Source organism: Bubalus bubalis, chromosome 3 (assembly GCF_019923935.1).
Source record: "Bubalus bubalis isolate 160015118507 breed Murrah chromosome 3, NDDB_SH_1, whole genome shotgun sequence".
NCBI lineage: Eukaryota > Metazoa > Chordata > Mammalia > Artiodactyla > Bovidae > Bubalus > Bubalus bubalis.
This window is the reverse complement of record NC_059159.1, coordinates 129499072-129511717: the sequence shown is the minus strand read 5'-3', so window position 1 is coordinate 129511717 and position 12646 is coordinate 129499072.

The window sequence follows — 12646 nt, the reverse complement described above, 5'->3', positions numbered from 1 at the left end:
AGAGCCTGCCTACTTTACTACTTTGTGCTCTCACCTACACCTCTGACTTTACGGGGGGCTATCCCCCGCCACCTCTTTTAACTTAGAGCTCCAGTTAATAATAATTCCTGGGCATGACAGGGGTGTTTCAACCTACAAACTCCTCTGAAGGTTCTCTAGCCTGCCTGACAGGCTTGTCCGGCCACATGTGATTGCTCACAGCCTCCCAACCGTGAGAGGCACGAGATGCTTTAAACCTTCTAAAAACAGGTTCTTTAGAGAAGTTAGAAAACTATTAGTATACTATAGTGGGCTGATTAGAAATTGTATTGGTGAAGGGTTTTTCATTTGTTAAACCAATGCTTACTGCTAAGTCTACACATTAATGAATATATAGAAGAAATAAGTATTAACCTTTGATATAAATCACGTTAGACCTTAGGCTAAGTAAATTCTTTCCTTAACTAAAACCCACTACACCCTCACCCTATAGGAATGTAACTTTATTTGGGTGGTGTCTGTTTTAAGAATAATCACTCCTGGAGAAATGTGTTGACTGACCACTGTCACAAGGAGAGGGTCATAAATTGTCAGCAGGCCCCCCTGGCCAGAAGATGATGTAACACCCCTAAGACCTCTGTAAACATTTGTATGAAGCACCTGACTTTAATAAAAGTCAGGACTGCTGATCCCGCATGACTTTTGTATAACATCTCAGTGTATAAAAACAGACTCTGGAAAATAAAGAATTGGGATCAGTTCCTCAAAATACTGGTCTCCCCATGTTGTTCTCTCTCTCAAACTCTGGCTGAGTCTCCATCTGGAGCGAGGAGCCCGCCATGCTTACTAATTATGCCTGGGCTTCTAAGATCCGACCGGGGAGGCCTCAGTGTCTCCTCTCCTTCGGGAGAACGGAAGGATGCCTGTGGCCTAAGTAAGTGGCGCAAGCTTCTTGTCTTGAAGTTTTATTGGTCTCCCGCGTAAACCAAGCTACTCAGCCTCTTTTCTCCACTGAATTTTCCTGCTGAGCTATCCTCATTCTATTACTCTTTATATCTCTAATTAGTGCTCGCTTTGGCAGCACATATACTATATCTCTAATTAATATTTAATTAAAGCTGTTGTTTCCTGATCGCCGAAGCCGTCTCCCCTTCGAATACCCTGGATCAGCCGGGGCTGGACCTCGGCACTTCAATCAAAAAATAAAGTGGCAAATGGGGAAAGAGGTATTGAAGGGCTTCAATTAGAGAAAATTCACAAATAATTTATGCTTCAGGAAATTGACTTTGGTGGTATTATATAGATTCAAACCCAGTTAAAGGTCTGCTACAATTTCTAGGAAAAGATGGTGAGGTCTGAAGTGATGGTATCAGCGTAGATGAAGGGAGAGAAAAATTTTGAGAACCCTTTAAGAGCTAGAGTTGGCATAACTTAATGACTCATTCTTTGATCAGAAGGGATAAGATGAGAAAACAAGAATGACACTCAGGATCTAGCCTTGAATGATTGAGATGGTGCTGTTAGTGTTGGTCAGAAAAACATAAACTATGTTATGCCAATTCTAGCTCTTAAAGGGTTCTCAAAATTTTTCTCTCCCTTCATCTACAAAAAGTTATAACCAACCTAGATAGCATATTGAAAAGCAGGGACATTACTTTGCCAAAAAAGGTCCGTCTAGTCAAGGCTATTGTTTTTCCAGTGGTCATGTATGGATGCGAGAGTTGGACTGTGAAGAAAGCTGAGCGCCAAAGAACTGATGCTTTTGAACTGTGGTGTTGGAGAAGACTCTTGAGAGTCCCTTGGACTGCAAGGAGATCCAACCGGTCCGTTCTGAAGGAGATCAGCCCTGGGATTTCTTTGGAAGGAATGATGCTAAAGCTGAAACTCCAGTACTTTGGCCACCTCATGCGAAGAGTTGACTCATTGGAAAAGACTCTGATGCTGGGAGGGATTGGGGGCAGGAGGAGAAAGGGACGACAGAGGATGAGATGGCTGGATGGCATCACTGACTCGATGGACGTGAGTCTGAGTGGACTCCGGGAGTTGGTGATGGCCAGGGAGGCCTGGCGTGCTGTGATTCATGGGGTCGCAAACAGTCAGACATGACTGAGCGACTGAACTGAGATGAACTGAATATTTTATAGTAGGGCTGTTTGGGGGGCCATGTAACAGGCTACTGGATGTGTTGGGCCAGAGCTGAAGAGAAAAGTCTTTCAAGACAAAGTTACAGTAAAAAAAAAAAAAAAAAAGGTAAAATTGCTCAGTGAATATGTAAATTAAGAAGCAAGAAAACCAGAAAATGAGTCAGAAAGCATTCAGAATGAGGAGATATTCAAGCCACCTGACTGAAAGAGGGAGACTAAAAGGAGTATGTGAAGTACAACAGAAAAGCCAAAAGAGAAGGCATTTTCATTATAGGAGGTTAAAACTTCATGTTCAAAAAAAAAAAAAAAAAAAACCAAGGAAAAATAAGAGAGACTTCCCTGGTGGTTCAGTGGTTAAGAATCTGCTTTGCAATGCAGGGGAGGTGGGTTCAATCCCTGTTTGGAGAACTAAGATCCCACAAGCTGTGGGACAGCTCAGCAGGAGCTCCAGAGCCCTGGTGCAGCCAAATAAATAGAAGAATATTTAAAAAAAAAAAAAGAAAGAAAGGATAAAGAAAGAGGAGATGAGGAGGATTTGGCAATTAGGGAGGAGGTCAAAAGGCAATTAGGGAGAAGGCGTTTGTCAAAATGCCTTCAGGAGTCTTACATTTAGAAAAAGTTAAGGGCTCATAGGATGATGCGACAAAACCAGATTGAAGCTTGGGTGAAGTAAAGGAGGAAGCTGTGAGTGGAAAGTAGGGTATTAGAGTTTTATATTACAGAGGTAGAATCTCTCAGCATGTGATCTTGGGAGGCGGTTGTGAAAGGGAAGTTGGAGTGTCAATCACTGAATTAGGGAGGTGAGGAAATTACCAACACAGCACGGCAGTCATTCAAAATGAAAGCAAAGGGGATGGAGAGAAATACTCTTGGACAGCTGTCTAAGACCTTGAAGAATGTAAAGGGTTAAACATGAAGACTGATGGGGAGTAGTGAAAAAATAGGGCAGAGTGCAGCTGAAAGCCTGCATCTCTGAAGAGGGGTTTAAAAAGTAGGTCCAGGAATACACCTTTGCAGCAATAGCAATAAATTGTTGGAAGGCTAACAATGTCACACAAAGATGAACAAGTTCTACAAGGGGGCAAGCACAGGGTATCAGCAAGGATAGTGGAAATCTTTATTTTAAGAGTGATTAAAATAATTTAAAATTTGTTTATAATGTAGCAAGTTTTCAGAAGAAAGAGCAGAAAGAGTTAAGATAGAGGACAGAAGTTCAAGAAGAAGTAAGCCAAAGAGGAGAAGGGCAAGTGAGTGAATGAAGAAGCTTTCATCTTGACCAAACTCCAAAAAAGTCCAGGAGGACGGGAATCAATGGAAACAGCTTCAGTTCACACTCTCAGGTGGAAATGTGTCATAGATAGTTGATGACTGGAAGCTCAAGAACTTCCCAAGTGTGGAACTTGATGCCTAATTTCTGAAATGATTCTTTCTCAGTCTGTGTTGAGTTGAGACAGCGATAGTTCACACATCTGCCAACTGTTTCTTCTTGCCGTGAGAAGCAACCTGTATTTTATCATTGGCATGCCATATTCTTATGGCATACGAATCTCATGTGTCTCACGGACATAACTCTCTACATGCCAAGCTTGTGCTCTACTTCATAAACTTATTCCTACATTCAGTCATAACTCATGTTAATATCTTACACAGATGTGAAATTTCATAGTCAATTTGAATGGCAAAAGTGCCATCAAAATTATAAATAGGATGAAGACAGCTTAGAGATTTTTGGCCAACAAATACGACTGAAACCACATTATCTCTTCCCTTTGTTTAACCTGTATAAAAAGATATTTTGACATTTCAGTAAGCTGCTCTTACTTTTTAAAAAATTAATATCTGTATCTTTCCCATTGTCTCAACTTTGGGTGAATTCCATTTCTTTTTCTGATTTCATTAGTTGCCTGAGCACAAGAAAAACCCTTTCATTTTCCTCTCAAGCCACCCACATCTTTATGCTTGAGCAATTCACACACAGATCACTCCCTCACCATGGCTGCCTCATTAAGGACTACAGAGAGAGACATTCAGAACCTCACCTCCCGGAGGAAGACTTAGAGCAGTCACACAGCCTGTCCTCTGGGGCTTGCAAGGGAATTGGATTTACCCCAGTCCTATGAGGGGCTTCCCTCGTGGCATGGTGGTACAGAATCCACCTGTGAATGCAGGAGATGTAAGAGGTGCAAGTTCGATCCCTGGGTCAGGAAGATCCTCTGAAGTAGAAAATGGCAACCCACTCCAGTATTCTTACCTGGAGAATCTCATGGATGGAGGAAACTGATGGGCTATAGTCCACAGGGTCACAAAGAGTCAGACAAGACTGAGTGAGCACAAGAACACAGCCCTCTGAGAGCTGCCCTCAAGTAATGGCCGAAGCAGATCCAACATGTCAGAATCTGCTTGGATTCACTGACATGGTCCTCACCTGAAAAAGACAGCATGTGGGGAGTAGGGGAGAGAAGAGCCAGGTAGATAAACAGAACCTCATTATTGTCATCATTTGCAAGCTCAGCCTGCTTCATCCTTCCTCAATGGAGTATGAAATGGGACACACATTATTCCCTGTTAATTAGTTGGCCTGGTAGCACCACATTTGGTACCCAAGGTCTGAAACTCAGGTCAGCAACAATTATCTGAACAGGGGTTTGGGGAGATAATGAATCAGGGGAGAGCCCCTCCCTGGCTAAGTTGTTATTGTTTAGTCATTAAGTCATGTCAGACACTTGTGACCTCATAGACTATAGCCCTCCAACTTCCTCTGTCCATAGGATTTCCTAGGCAAGAATACTGGACTGGGTTACCATTTCCTCCTTCAAGGGATCGTCCTGACCCAGGGATTGAACATGCATCTCCTGCATTGGTAGGTGGATTCTTTACCACTGCCCTGGCTTAGTACCTATATGTAAATTGATCTTCAGTCTCTTTGCAGTTATCTCAGGGATTGGACTTCAAATGAGAAGGACCTTCAGCCTCATTGAGGGTGTCATGATGCCTGAAATTATCACAGGGTAAAGGCACTGGAGTTCCCCAGCTAAAGAACATATAAGCTACTCACCAATCTGTAGAAAGATGACATGGGCTTCAAACTGAATAAAATTTTGTTAATAAAATGAAAGAGTTACAGTCTAGGAACTGTGATATGGCGTTGGAGAATTTTCTGCTGTTGAAGGCAGTGTCCACAATGAAACTACATGGGTTTTAGAATGAGGCAGAAATAAATCAAATTCTGGCTTCTTTACTTCTAAAGCTATGAGAACTTGGGCTAATTACTTAACATCTCTAAGTCTCTATATTCTCATTTGAGTAATATACATTACGAGAGAGAAGAGAAGTTTCAAGAATTAGATCAATTAAAATATATATAACATACATATTATATACATATGGCATTAGGAAAATTATATTTTCTATAGTGCTTCTTATTTTTAGCTTATCTCCTGTTCCCTGGAAAGGCTCTGAAGGAATGAGATTTAGGATATATATTTGTTTGGAAGTTAAAGGGAGTCAGACACCAAGATGGGGCAACTCTCAGTGGGAAAAATCTAAGAACACTTCAGAACAGGAACTGGCCGCTGTACAAAAGAGGTGATCAGTGAAAGACAAGTAGAGAAAACTTAAGAAATGGAAGGTTACAAGGAAAATCAGTCAAAGGATGTGGGTTTGAGCCTTGGCTTGGCTGCTTTTTAAGTTGGAAGGCCTAGAACAAGTCACATAATTTCTCTCTACCTATTTTTACTTATCCACAACAGAGAAATAATACGAGTAGCTTCCTCATAGAGAGGGTAACCAAATTATTTTATCTTTCAAAAAAGGACACTTTTTAGAGTTAAATTTTTCTGGAACAACATGAGTAAACCAAGACCCTCTTGGACAAACCTAAATATTTTATTTATTGGGTTGAATGCGTGAGGTGACCTAGTACTTGTAATTGGTCTTGCTTCATGCCTGTCATGTTGCAAACACTCAACAAATATTGCTGTTATTTTTGCTGGTAATTTTATCTTCCCAAGTCCAAGTCCCTAAACCTATCCAAGCCAATTTCCTTGTAAAATGGGGATAATACTATTCAGTTCAGTTCAGTTCAGTTCAGTCGCTCAGTCATGTCCGACTCTTTGCGACCCCATGAATCGCAGCACGCCAGGCTTCCCTCTCCATCACCAACTCCCGGAGTTCACTCAGACTCATGTCCATCGAGTCAGTGATGCCATCCAGCCATCTCATTCTCTGTCATCCTCTTCTCCTCCTGCCCCCAATCCATCCCAGCATCAGGGTCTTTTCCAATGAATCAACTCTTCGTATGAGGCGGCCAAAGTATTGGAGTTTCAGCCTCAGCATCAGTCCTTCCAGTGAACACCCAGGACTGGTCTCATTTAGGATGGACTGGTTGGATCTCCTTGCAGTCCAAGGGACTCTCAAGAGTCTTCTCCAACACCACAGTTCAAAAGCATCAATTCTTTGGCGGCCAGCCTTCTTCACAGTCCAACTCTCACATCTATACATGACCACAGGAAAAACCATAGCCTTGACTAGACGGACCTTTGTTGGCAAAGTAATGTCTCTGCTTTTCAATATGCTATCTAGGTTGGTCATAACTTTCCTTCCAAGGACCATTTGCAGTGATTTTGGAGCCCCCAAAAATAAAGTCTGACACTGTTTCCACTGTTTCCCCATCTATTTCCCATGAAGTGATGGGACCAGATGCCATGATCTTCGTTTTTTGAATGTTGAGTTTTAAGCCAACTTTTTCACTCTCCACTTTCACTTTCATCAAGAGGCTTTTTAGTTCCTCTTCACTTTCTGCCATAAGGGTGGTGTCATCTGCATATCTGAGGTTATTAATATTTCTCCCGGCAATCTTGATTCCAGCTTGTGCTTCTTCCAGCCCAGCGTTTCTCATGATGTACTCTGCATAGAAGTTAAATAAGCAGGGTGACAATATACAGCCTTGACATACTCCTTTTCCTATTTGGAACCAGTCTGTTGTTCCATGTCCAGTTCGAACTGTTGCTTCCTGACCTGCATATAGGTTTCTCAAGAGGCAGGTCAGGTGGTTTGGTATTCCCACCTCTTTCAGAATTTTCCAGTTTATTGTGATCCACACAGTCAAAGGCTTTGGCATAGTCAATAAAGCAGAAATAGATGTTTTTCTGGAACTCTTTTGCTTTTTCTATAATACTACTATTCCCTATTACATAAAATTATTGTGAAGGATTTAGTAGAATAATGCTTATGAAGCACTTGCCACAGTGCTTAGCATATAGTAGATGCTTAATTAAAGTAGCTAATATTATTGATTTCAGGGTGGGGGATGAATGAGATAGATAGGAGAATTCTACAACTTCTGAAATTACTTTCTTTAGTCAGTAGAATTGGTAATTCACACATTTTGTAGGTGTTAGTCCTTGCTATTAAAGGAAGCCCAAAAGGAAATTTAAATAAACCTTCGCTTTAGTTAATAGTGGTGAGTATAATGTAATGAAAGGTGCACTGATTTTCAAGTCAAAAGATTTTGTCCCAGTTCCAAATTCATATTTACTAACTGCATGGCTTTAGGCAAGTCACTTAACCTTTTTAAGTCCCAGTTTTTTAATCTATTAAAATAAAGATGTCTCTTAGTGTTGCTGTGTGGATCAGCTATAAGTAAACTGTAAAATATATTAAAATAGATGAGATTGTGTTTGATAAGGACACATTTTACATTAGCTCTACTCTAGCTAAGGGGGCTTCCCTGGTGGCTCAGAGGTTAAAGCGTCTGCCTGCAATGCAGAATCTCGAGTTTGATCCCTGGGTTGGGAAGATCCCCTGGAGAAGGAAATGGCAACCCACTTCAGTATTCTTGCCTGGAGAATCCCATTGAGAGAGGAGCCTGGTAGGCCACAGTCCACAGTGTCGCAAAGAGTTGGACACGGCTGAGCGACTTCACTTTCACTCTCACTCTAGCTAAGGAAGTACTTCCTAACCTTCCTCGTGTCTTTTGAAAAAGTAAGGCATAAAGAATAGATAATCTTCCCCACCCAGAGCTAATGCTTCCTACTTTCAGTTCTCATCTACTTGTTACTGCTGGCCACTTAATATATTCTTAACACATTGAGGAGCACACTAGACTTCAGAAAATCATCCTAATGTCATGTTCAGATATTCTCTTCATCCCTACTTCACTTAGTTAATGCTTCTAGACCACCATCACCCCTGTCCAAAACATATTACATTTTGTTGTCGTTGTTCAGTCACTAAGTTGTGTCCAACTCTTTGAGACCCCGTGAACTGCAGCAAGCCATGCTTCCCTGTCTTTCACTGTTTCCCAGAGTTTACTCAAACTCATGTCCATTGAGTTAGTGATGTTATCTAACCACCTCATCCTCTGTCGCCTCCTTCTCCTCTTGCCCACCATCTTTCCCAGCATCAGGGTCTTTTATACTGAGTGGGCTCTTCACATCAGGTGGTCAAATTATTGGAACTTCAGCTTCAGCATCAGTCCTTCCAATGAATATTTGGGGTTGATTTTCTTTAGGATAGACTGGTTTGATCTCCTTTTAGCCCAAGGGACTCTTGGGAGTCTTCTCCAATCCATAATTCAAAAGAATCAATTCTTCAGCACTCAGACTTTGTCATGATCCAACTCTCACATCAATACATGACTACTGGGAAAACCATAGCTTTGACTATATAAAACTTTGTCAGTAAAGTGATGTCTCTGCTTTTTAATACACATCTAAATTTGTCATGAATTTTCTTCCAAAGAGCAAGCATTTTTTTTTTTAATTTTGTGGCTGCAGTCCCTGTCCACGGTGATTTTGGAGCCCAAGAAAATAAAATCTGTGACTATTTCCACTTTCCCCCATCTATTTGAAGTGATGGGACTGGATGCCACGATCTTAGTTTTTAGAATGTTGAGTTGTAAGCCAATTTTTTTGTTGTTACATTTATAGAATACTAGTTAAATTACTTCCTCTTAGCATAAACATTAACAAATCTAAAATTCACATTTCAATCATGATTAAGTTTGGATTAAGTTCATCATAGATGCTAAAAACAGCATTTCCTAGTTAATACCATCAAATAGGCCATTTCTTTCACACTTCCAAGCACATAAATCTTGGGAATGTGCATGCACACACACACACACACACAACAAGGTCTTTGCCAAAAAAAAAAAAAAATGGCCAAATGAACAATAAGGAATTTCCATATATAGCTTATTATTTATGGAGTTTTTGATTAAAGGAAGGTTCTAAAGAAATTCCAAACCTTGTGCTGGCCCTTAGTCTTCCTCACTCTCTTTCACTGTATTATTTTCCTCCTTATTTTCTCCATAGATTAGTGTTGGACCAATAAGAAAAGACCTCTGATCAAATTCCAGGCTCTCTTACATGTAAAAGTTTGGAACATTTCTGACACACTCACTAATAAAAAGGCAGATCTTAATCCTAGTCAATACATTGGACTTGGTCTTGGTGTTAAAATTCTTTCTAAGTAGCTCATCTAGATAGAACTGGAGATAAATAGCTATGCAACAAACATGTTTGGAAGCAATTTACATTTTTTTGAAAATGCGTCAATTTTATGTGGTTGTATTAGAATTTAAAAGCCTAGTTTTAGTGGCTTGGGTACTGAGGTACCTGAGAACAGAACCACAGATTTTTAAAATTCTCCCAACAATTTTGGGCCTTGACTTTCACCATCCAAATTATTTGGCTGGAAAATAGGAAAAGCAATGTGTTTTCTATATCACAGGTAGGAGTATAAAGCCACAGTTGTGCATTTGGCAGTGGAACAACCTGTCCCAGCAGGCCACTTTCCAGAATGCACATTGGTATAGAGAATATCCGAAGACTGAGAATTAGCCTGTCAACCTTTCAGCGCTGTGGACAGTTCATCAATGCAAGGTAGAGAATCTGGAGCTCTAAGTCTGTACAGCACCTGTCCAGTATGAAACCTTTAAAGAAACAATGAGGAGAGGTAGAAACCACTGTCTTCAGGGTACATAGAAAGTGAATTCAAAGAGGTTATGGGATTTGCTTCATCACTTAGTACAATCAGGTAAGATTCACAACCAAGGGTCCCAACATACCAAATCTACCCATATAAACATGCTGTGTCAGGGAAAAAGAAATTTTCCTCTACCCTTCTAGGTTTTTCTGGCTGGTCTAAGAATTAAGTTGACAGGACTTTCCTAGTTGCACAGCAGATAGAAATCTTCCTGCCAATGCAAGGGATATGGTTTCCATACCTGGTCCAGGAAGATTCCACATACCTCGGAGCAACTAAGCCCACACTCCAGAACTACTGAGCCTCCATTCTAGAGCCTGCAAGCTGCAACGACTGAGCCCGGATGCCACAACAATTGAAGCCTGTGAGCCTAGAGCCTGTGATCCACAACAAAGAAGCCACCGCAGTGAGAAGCCCAGGTATTGAAATGAAGAGTAGCCCCAACTTGCCTCAACTAGACAAAGCCCACCCAAAGCAACGAAGATCCAGTGAAACCATAAATAAATTATTTAATTTTTAAAAAAATGAATTAAGTTCATATGAGACAGATTAACAGGAGAAAATTAAACAAAAGTTAATAGCATGTATATGTGGGAGAGATTCATGAAAGCTGTGTGTGCATTGTTCTCAGTCGCTTCAGTCATGTCTGACTCTTTGTGACCCCATGGACTGTATCGGACCAGGTTCCTCTGTCCATGGGATTCTCCAGGCAAGAATACTGGAGTGGGTTGCCACGCCCTCCTCCAGGGGATCTTCCCACCTGGGAATCGAACTTATGTCTGCCTGCATCTCCTGCATTGCAGGCAGATTCTTTACCCACTGAACCACCTAAATAACACCAAATAGCTAAAATCCTAGCATTGAATACCATCTTCAACAAAGACAAAGGTTAAGAGTAATTGTTTGGGACTTCAAAAATAAAACAGCTCACATGGAGGCAGGAAAGCAAAGATGTTGTGAACAAAAGTTTGCTGGGCCATGCAGAGTTGATGGGCCACTGGGCAGACTCAGATCTCTAAGCCTTAGTCCATACTCTTTGCAGGTATCTCTGGTGATAGCTCTACTCAGGGAACAGTTCCTCTAATTTTTTTAGTCATTTAGAGGAAAGGTCAGTGGTTTTCGTTTGTTTGTTTTTAATTTTTTGGACATGCTATGCAGCATGTAGTATCTCAGATCCCCAACCAGGGATTGAACCTATGTCCCCTGAAGGAACATAAGTAGCAGGATCTTAAGCACTGGACCACCAGGGAAATCCCAAAGTCAGTGTTTCTTTCTGAGTCTTTGGGGCTTGATTTTTCTCAGCTTGAAATCATCCACATGCTAAAGAGACATTCTGGGGTATCAAGTTTTGCTCTGCTACAGATGCAAAAAAAAAAAAGTGCTAAGAGGAAAATGGGAGGAGAATTCCTAAAAGTCCAGTGTCACCCATATGTGAAGGGTTTTCCAGAAATTGTCCAAGAGGGAAATGAAATGAGGATTTAGCAGCCAAACTCAAGCAAAACCTCAGTTAGATTATAGCTTTCTGTTATAGTATGGAGAGTATAAAATATGATTAAAAAATATTTGTTTATGAGCAAAACACCACTGGCAATGTTTTGTATAATAATTAATTAAGAAAATTTCCGCAGAATAATGCATTACGTTTATCTCTTGCTTACACAGAGACATGTGTGTGTGCATATGCCTATATAGACATGTGTTCTTACTCTGTCATGAAGTCACACACTCACTTCAGAATCCTTTGCTTTAGGGTGTCGCTCAGGGGTCCTCTTTATCCTTCTTTTCATTCTCTCTCCCCTCCCACTTTGTTCCCAGTTTAGTTTCCTAACTCAAAGGATCTCTCAGTCGTACAGAGAAAATAACGAAATAAGCTGTCGGCACATGGACATTGATAAAGCTTCAAGGCAACATTACTGGTGTAAGATGACCAAAGAGGTCATCTGTGGAACTCAGTAGGAAAGAAATGAATGGAGCTAATGCTGGAAAGACTTATTAAAACAACTGAATGCTGCCTTGGAGTCAGCTCTTGTCCTAGGCAAGAAGCTTGCCACCTTAGAGTTTTCATTCTTATGGGAAAAAAACAGATAACAAGCAAGTCAGCACAAAATATAATACATTCTAGAAACTTGTATTTCTAGGACAAACTCCACGAGATAGTGAAGGACTGAGAAGCTTGGCATGCTGCAGTCCATGGGGTTGCAAAGAGTCTGACACGACTGAGTGACTGAAAACAAAAACAAGAAACTCATATATTCCACTAAAAAAATACCTGAAATAATGAGATAAAACTACCTGGAGGCAGGAGGTGTAGAATGGGCTTCCTAGGTGACTCTGTGGTAAAGAATCCACCTGCCAAGCAGGAGACATGGGTTCAATCCCTGTGTCGGGAAGATCTCTTGGAGAAGGAAATGGCAACTCACTCCAGAATTCTTGCCTGGGAAATCCCATGGACAGAGGAACCTGGGGAGCTATAGCCCATGAGGTCAAAAAGAGCCAGACATGACTAAGCAACACAACAGCAGCAACAGCAGCAA